The sequence below is a fragment of the Alexandromys fortis genome, unplaced genomic scaffold (genome assembly GCF_014885135.2).
Source record: "Alexandromys fortis isolate MF-2015 unplaced genomic scaffold, M_Fortis_MF-2015_v1.1 scaffold_264, whole genome shotgun sequence".
Classification (NCBI taxonomy): Eukaryota; Metazoa; Chordata; class Mammalia; order Rodentia; family Cricetidae; genus Alexandromys; species Alexandromys fortis.
Genome location: NW_026068140.1, coordinates 545,316 through 553,817, shown reverse-complemented (window position 1 = coordinate 553,817; position 8,502 = coordinate 545,316).

The following is an 8,502-nucleotide window of genomic DNA, read 5'->3' as shown; positions in this document are numbered from 1 at the left end:
TCTGCTACCTTGCTTCCTATTCCCAGTCACCCTGCTAGGTGTTTAGAATTGCATCAGCAGAGCCAGCTGCAGCCCTGGGACAGTCATGGTGGCTCCATCCAACTTTCACATCTGAAGGTTCTGACCCTTTGACAGGTTAGGAACTCAAGGAATCTGTTGGTCAGGATCTGAGCAAGCTGTGCCCAAAGGTCATCTCTGGTGGGTGAGACCAGCCAAGGGGAACCCTCTCCCTTGAGAGAAGGATGGAGCCTTACTGTTTCTAGAGTTTCATATTGAACCTTGGGTTCCACATGTCTGAATCCAGCCCTCTCCTTTCTCAACCCAGACTCTCTCTCTCTCTCTCTCTCTCTCTCTCTCTCTCTCTCTCTCTCTCTGTCTCTCTCTCTCTCCTCTTTAGATTTTTTTCCCAGGATTTAGGAGCTGGGAAAAGGAGGGGAGTGTACAGCTAGGGAGGTGTGTGACTCAGATTCTCCCAGGAGCCTTGGTGGGGGACAGGGGACATAGTGTCCTGCCCTAGTCCTCCTCCTCAATCCCCCAACATTGGCCAACTTAAACAGGCCCCCTCCCTGTTCATTCCTTGCTCCTGTTTACACAGGAGCCCCTTAGTCATTCTCTGGCTAGCTGTTCTACTCTCCCCAATATTCCTCCTCTCCTGGCTCTCCCTGCCCTTATAAGTCCTCACCCAGTGGCCCAACACCTCGAGCTTGCTCACTTGTCTTATTTTCCTTTGCCTAGTTAGCTTCCCTTTCACCTGCTTCTTGTTGAATCTGAACTGGGATTTCTTCCTGCTGGGAGTGCTTCAGCATCCCCTCCAGGCCAGTTAGAGAGGATCCCCAGAGGCTCTCCATCCAACCTTCTTCAGAAGAGAAAATTGCTAGAGAGTGATAACTTGGTCTAGGTCACATGGCTAACCGTGGAGAGTCTCAGACCCGAGGGCTGGTTTTTTGCAGTTGTTTTCTGTTTGTGTGTGGGATCATGCACAGATGACATGAATGGGTCAGAGGACAATTTTAAGGAGTTGGTTCTCTTATTTCCCCATTTGGATTCCTGGGATCAAACTCAGGTCATCAAACTTGGGATAACAAGTACCTTTACCATTTTGCCAGCCCAACTTGACTTGGGTGCTTTGACTCCAAACCCATGCCTCTCCTCTGAGCCCACTGCCTGGGTCCTCAGTCTCTCAGTCTCTTCTCAACCTTTTTCTCTCTGCTTTGTATCTCACCTCTCTGGTCAGTCTGAGGGCCTCTGTTTATCTCTGGTTCCCTTCTCAGATCTGACATCTCTGGCAGGCTCTGTCCTGCGGCTCAGTGATAACGATTTGCTGTGCTCCATGATGGAGACACAGTGGGTGAAGGACAAGACCAGGACACTCACCAAGCTTCTGCTGCCAGCAGCTTGACTGCCTTGAAGGCTGCAAGTTTAGAAGCAGAAGAGTGAATTTCCACAGAAGAATGCAGATGCACATACAAAGCCCGAAGTCAGGAGTCATGGGAAGCTCTGACAGCCAGGTTGGCGTGAGAAACAGCAATGGCTCATCTAACACATGCTGGGTTCTGGGCTGAGTTTTAAGCTGTTTCTCCCGAAGGCTCAGCATTGAAGGTGTATGGTGGCTCTAATTTTACTCTTAGGAAACCCAGAGGAGTAGCCAGCAACATCACACAAAGAGAAAGGCAGAGGAGCACCCAAAGCATCCCAGGGCTTTCTGAGGCTTGCTCCACCAGTGCTAGCCCTCTCCAAAGCTGTGCCCTATGGGGAGCGGGGAGCAGGATCTTAATCTAGACCTGCTGTCCATGGGGTGGGGTGAGAGGAGGATTGTATGCAATCCAAGGGAAAGGTTTTTATGTCTGAGTGTGATTTCTCTAGGGTAAGACTCCTCAGCTTCCTCCAGAGTCTCAGATGCATGTAAATGGAGAGCACTGAGTTTAAGAAGTAGGGTTAGGGTTAGCGGCCTGTAGAAAGCATGGCTGGATAAGGGCTGTGAGCTCTTTATCAGTAGCTGGGCTGACTGGCACATGCTTGTAATCCTAGCACTTGGGAAACTGAGGCAGGAGGATTGTGAGTTCTAGGCCTGTTTAGACTACACAGTGAAACTTTTCTTGAAAAATCCATAACCTAGCCGAGTGGTGGCACAGCTTTAATCCCAGCACTAGGGAGTGGGAAGCAGTGGGATCTCAGAGTTTGAGGCTAGCCTGGTCTACAGGATGAGTTCCAGGACAGCCAGGGCTACACAGTGAAATCCTGTTTCTACAAACCAAAACACAACAACAAGAAAACAAAAACCAACCCCAACAACAACAAAATTAAAACCCTGTAACCAATCCCCTTTGCCCCTGCCCCAAACCCTCCTTTCTCTGGTATAATTGAACACAAATGGTTCATAGGTGTGCTAGGACAGACTGACTCTCCAGCTCTGGAAGCATTGAGAAATGGGTATTCACTACCCGAGACCCCAGGACTGCCAGAGCAGTCTCTTTTACTTGAGGGATTGTTCAGACTTAATGTTCTCAAAAAAGATGACACAGTTCAGTGAATAAGGAGACAGGAGAGACTGGGTCCTGAGCTGGAGTGAAACCGCCTTGGAGGAAGGAAAGGCGTCCCTGAAGAGGATGAAGCTGAGGGGAGGCTGATCTGCAGAAGCAGAGCAGGAACCTGCTACCATAGAAGCCTGCTGAAGTTGGGGCATTGTTGTCTGTAAGAGAGGGAAGTGGGAAAGTACAAGAGTAAGCCCTCTGAACTCAAGGGCTGTCACTGCCCTGACTCAGGTCTCTGTTTAAGGGAACTGATGGCTCCATCATCTGTGAGTCACCATTTACCACTCCCACCCGTCTGCCCCGGGAGAAACCCCTCCTCATGTCCCAGAAGTAAAATAAGAAGAGTCCTAGATTACACTGTCCTTCCCACCCCCACTTGTCTCAGGATGGAGGAGGAGGTGGATGAAAAGTGTTCACGGGGGACAAGAGCAGTCCTGGGGATAGTGCTTAGGTCCTCTGGGGGCTGTGGAACTCTGACCCTAGTGACTAAAATGGTGACTAGATAGTTATGCAGACACCAGACTGGGAGTTTCCTGGCCTGGGCAGGGACGGAGGGATGGGGACTAATAATGAACATTGATGGAGAAGGGTAGGACTGAAGGACACTGAGAAAAGGGACCAGTTCAGGCACAAGTTCAGGCCCAGTGGAAGGAAGTACCATCCCTTCCAACTTTCTTCAGTTTTCCTTTTCTTTCTTTCTTTCTTTCTTTCTTTCTTTCTTTCTTTCTTTCTTTCTCTCTCTCTCTCTCTCTCTCTCTCTCTCTTTCTCTCTCCCTCCCTCCCCCTTCCTTCCTTCCTTCCTTCCTTCCTTCCTTCCTCCCTCCCTCCCTCCCTCCCTCCCTTCCTTCCTTTCTTTCTGTCTGTCTTTCTCAGCCCTTTTGGGAGTCACCTCAGGGGCATTCTAAACACTGACCTCCTTTGATTTGCTCTTCTTACCTCACCCCCATTTCTTTCCCTCACTCTTTCCCCTTTGCCCACAGTCCCTACCTCTGGAGAAGAAAGGAGTCCCTGGCATTTCTTAGTTGAAGGGCTGGAAGCTGAAAGGAGAGACTCTGGGTGGGAGCTGTAAGTGGGAGTGTCAGCTTCCTGGGATGGCCTTCCCAGATGTGAGCACATCTGGAGCCCATCAGGGAGGGACCTGGAGCACCAGGATTCCCAGTGCACATCCGATTGAGGCTACAAGGGGCTGTGGATGAGCCAGGAGTTCCCTCCTTCTTCCACAAGTCTGCCTGCCATTTCTAGCTCTTTGTGGAACGATTACCAGCCAAGATAGGAAGTTGAAACATTGTCAGGACCCTGTCAGGGAGGATGGCAAGAAAGCCAGGGATTGTGCCCCAAATCCAGGCATCTCAGTAGCTACAGCTCTTTATGTCTCTATAGAGATGACAGTATTTCTGATCTGATAGGAGTGTGTCTGTGTGTCATGATATATACTGTGTCCTTAACACATAGCATGAAGCTGAAGCTGGGGCTAAGGCCCAGCTTGCTTTTCAAGAACAAACCCTCCTCAGGAGGTCACTAACCCTTTGGCTCTCTTCATCTCTCTGCTCACCCCAAACACACACTCCTTTGGTTCCAGATCCTCCTTGTCCATCATCACCTCACAATGAGCATGCTTGTTTTCTAGGGATCACGTGAAAGGCTAAGAATAGGTAGACCTCCTGATCCTTCAGTGACCGCTACCTCTTTCAGCGCTGAGTCATGGGGTTTACAGTGACCTCACAAGGACTCCAGCTGTCTGCTGCAGCAAGCATTGCATCAGGGTAACACAGAAAGTCTCTGCGGCTAGAATTCATGAGGCCAGAGATAGAGCACCCCCAGATTGTGTGTGTGTGTGTGTGTGTGTGTGTCCCTCCCTTTCTTTTAGAACAATAGCTGGAGGAGGAGTCAAGCCTTAAAAGATTCTTTCATTTATTGGTCTATGGTGGTGGCACACACCTTAACCCCAGCACTTGGGAGGCAGAGGCAGACGAATCTCTGTGAGTTCAAGGCCAGCCTGGTCTACAAAGTGAGTTTCAGCACAGCCTGGGCTACACAGAGAAACCCTTTCTCAAAAAACAAACAAAACAAAACAAACAAAAGGTCTACCATGGGCTGGAGAGATGACTCAGCAATTAAGAGCACTGACTACTCTTCCAGAGGACCCAGGTTCAGTTCCCAGCATAGCAATTCACAACCATCTGTAACCCCAGGATCCAACACCCTCACGCCAACACACACGCAGACAAGACACCAGTGCATACAGAATAAAAAAAAAATAAAAAATTTAAAAAGTAACAAAAAATTAAAATAAGGCCAGTCGATGGTGGCGCACGCCTTTAATCCTAGCACTCGGGAGGCAGAGGCAGGCGGATCTCTGTGAGTTCGAGACCAGCCTGGTCTACAAAGCTAGTTCCAGGACAGGCTCCAAAGCCACCTTGTCTTGAAAAAAACCAAAAAAAGAAATTAAAATAAAAATAATCCATTTGTTTATTTTCTGTGTGTATGTGCACGAGTGTGCATTTTTTGAAATATAAAGGCAGATATTGGGTATTTTCTCTTCAATTGTTTTCAATCTAGTTTTGAGACAGAGTCTCAGTCTCACTATACCTGAAGCTTAAGAATTTGGCTGGGCTGGTTGGCCAGTAAACCTCAGGACTCCTGCCTCTGACCTCCCAGTGCTAACGTCTGTGCTGTCAACCCTAGTGTTTTACATGGTTGCTTGGGATCTGAACCTGGGTCCTCAAGCTTGCCTGTTGAGCACGTCACTGCCTCTCAACTCCTTATTATGGTTTATTTTGTGGTGCAGGGAATTGAACCCAGGACCTGGCATATGCTAAGCAATTAGCCTTCCACTGAGTTATGTCTCCATTCCCAAAAGCCTCGTTTTATAAAACCAATAAATAGGGACTAGAAAGACGGCTCAGGAGTTAACAGCAGCGGCTGCTCTTCCAGTGGACCTGAGTTTAGTTCTCGGCTCTCACAAGCCTCTGTAACACTGGTTTCAGTGTATCCAACATTCTTTTCTGGCCTCTAAAGGCACCTGGCATATATATTGTACACACACATTTAGGGAAAACACTCATACATATGAGGTAATTCTTTTTTCCCCCCTCAAGATAGTGTTTCTTTGTGTTGCCCTGGCTGTCCTGGAATTCACTCTGTAGACCAGGCTGGCCTTGAACTCAAGAGATCTGCCTGCCTCTGCCTCCCAGATGCTGGGATTCAAAGTGCTTCTTACCATATTCAGCTGCACATTTGTGTTCTTTTAAAACACACACATGCTGGGCGGTGGTGGCGCATGCCTTTAATCCCAGCACTCGGGAGGCAGAGGCAGGCTGATCTCTGTGAGTTCGAGGCCAGCCTGGTCTAGAAGAGCTAGTTCCAGGACAGGAACCAAAAAAGCTATGGAGAAATCCTGTCTCGAAAATAAAACAACAACAAAACCACACACATACAGGGCTGGAGAGATGGATCAGAAGTTAAGAGCATTGAGTTCAATTCCCAGCAACCACATGGTAGATCACAATCATCTACAATGAGATCTGGTGGCCTCCTCTGGTGTGCACACATACATCTAGGCAGAACACTGTATACATAATAAATAAACAAACCTTAACAAAACACACATATACTCATAAAGAAAAATAAAATTTCACAAATAACACTGAATTTTTAAAATCAGGTTCAGTATTTTGAAGTATATTGGGAAGTGGTTATTTCTAACTAAGAGGATCATAGCCTCACATGGTCACTTGGTGGTAAAGGTGCCAAAGGGCAACACACCATGTTTAGCTGTAGTCACTTTGATGGGCACAAGATTTTAATCCCAGCACTTATGAAGCAGAGGCAGGAGGATCTCTATGAGTTCCAGTCCAGCCAGGGCTACATAGTGAGTTTTAGGACAGCCAGGAACACAGAGAAATCCTGTCATGAGAAAAAAAAATTAAAAACAAAAAAACCCGAAACAACAACAACAAACAAAATTCCTCAAATCCACCACTACCACCAAAACTTATATAGCAAAGACCCAGCACCCACTCCTCCCCAGCTTACCTCAGTGGCTGGAAGAGCATGAGCTTCCTGACCCTTTGGCTGAGATCCCTTTCAACAGCTGTCCCCCAGCTTACAGGATGAATGCCAGAGGCCTTCCTGTCTCAGGTTCAGATCAACATTTAGCTAATGCATCCCATAAAATCTAATTCTGGAGATAGAGGGTAGGGCTAGGATCTCTAAGTCTCCAAGATAGAGGGGAGGCATGGGATAGAGACTGACCTTGGAGGGGGAAATTGGGGGAGTCAGATGCAGAGCTGTGTTACAGGGGAGGGAAAGAGCTCTAGAAAACTGGGTTTTCATTCGGTCACTTCCTTCCGCCCAGCTGCCATGGCCGGCCATACCTCTCCACTGGAGGTCTCACTCTGCTCTCCAGCTGTGAGCCAATAACTTACTCAAGTTCTAAGAAGGGTGAGTAAGGAGGAAGGTCAGCCTGGGAGGTGCAGGGAAAGAAAACCAAGAGGAGGGGAGGGTGGGGGGGTGGGGGGTGAAAAAAGAAGGCGGAAAGGAAGTTATTATCAGGTTGGGAGTCTTTGGGAAATGGCGAAGCCATCAGAGAGGAACAGCCAGAGAAGGTGAAGGGTGTGACTGCATGGTAAGACCCTGTCATCCTCCAAACAGAAAAGAAAGAGGGTCTCATGTCTTCTGCAACTCACCTCCTTTTGGGCATCTGAGCTAGCTAAACAAGCCTGTGATGGTGGTATTTTTGGCTCAAAACCGATGGTTCCTCCCTGTGAACCCCAAAGTCTGCAAGGGACAGCCACGGGGCCGTCGATCTAACTGTTTGACTGAACATACAAAGCTCTGTGAACTGGAGAAAGGATGGGGAGCTGAGTTGGGTTGGAGACTTTGTTGCTATTATTATTATTATTATTTTTTAGACAGGGTTTCCGCTTGCAGCCCTGGCTGACCTGGAACTCACAGAGAACCGCATCCTTCTGCCTCCTGAGTGCTGGGACTAAAGGCCTGCACTACTAGCTTTACTCGAGAGTAGAAGTCGGAGAGAGGGCGCAGAGAAAAGGAGAATGGCTAGGAAGGGAGAACCACAAGTGCTGTGTGAAACAGAAGTGAGAACGGAGGTCCTGAAAGATGGTGGAAGAGAGAAGGAAGAAGAAAGGAGAAGAGAAGAAACGGGAGGAAAAGGGAGGTAGACTGGTGTGGGGTCCTCAAGTGTGGTAAGTAGATGAACTCTGGAAGCTGTTTGAAGGAAAAGTTCAAATCAAGCAGTTGGTGAGGAATTCTCCATTGGTCACCAAGAGGCAGCTGCAGTTCTGAGGAGGCAGGAAGTAGGCCACCTGGTTTGCTTTATCCCCAAATCCCCTTCTCTCCAAGAAGGGCCTAATTTTCTATGTCATCTGTCATTTTTAGGACCTTTGTTTGTCTTCTACCCTCCTGACCACTCTATCTCTTGGACACAGATTTCTGGTCATCCCCCCCTCCCCCCCCCCCACTTATCACATGTAGGTTAGTCTCTTTGTCTGGTCTCTAGGCCCAGCTCTCCTGGTCTCTTCACCATCTGTGGCAGGCAGCGCTAACAGACTGGAGGTGTATCCCTGTTCTCTGCTCAGCGCCCCTCCCCCTCCAAGCCAAGGTTGAGACAGTGATGCAACTGTCCCTTTGGCCCTTTTCCTGCTCCTGAATCCCAGGGGTGGTGTATGGGGGTGGGAGGAGGGGTAGATCTGAGGTGGAAAGTCTGACGCTGAGTTCAAGCCCCTAGCCCCACTCAGATTGGCTGAGTTCATCTCTTCAAGCAACCACAGCTGGACATTTTCCATATGATCACCTCAGGGAGCAGGGCAGGACTTCAGAAACTCAGGCAGCTGACAGAGCTTCACAGAAAGCAGGCTGCAGGCCAGAGTACCCTACATGCCTCCAGTCTTCCCTTTCGCTTCATTCTGCAGGCTGTAGTCTCTGGGGCGGGGGGGGGGGGGGGGGGGGG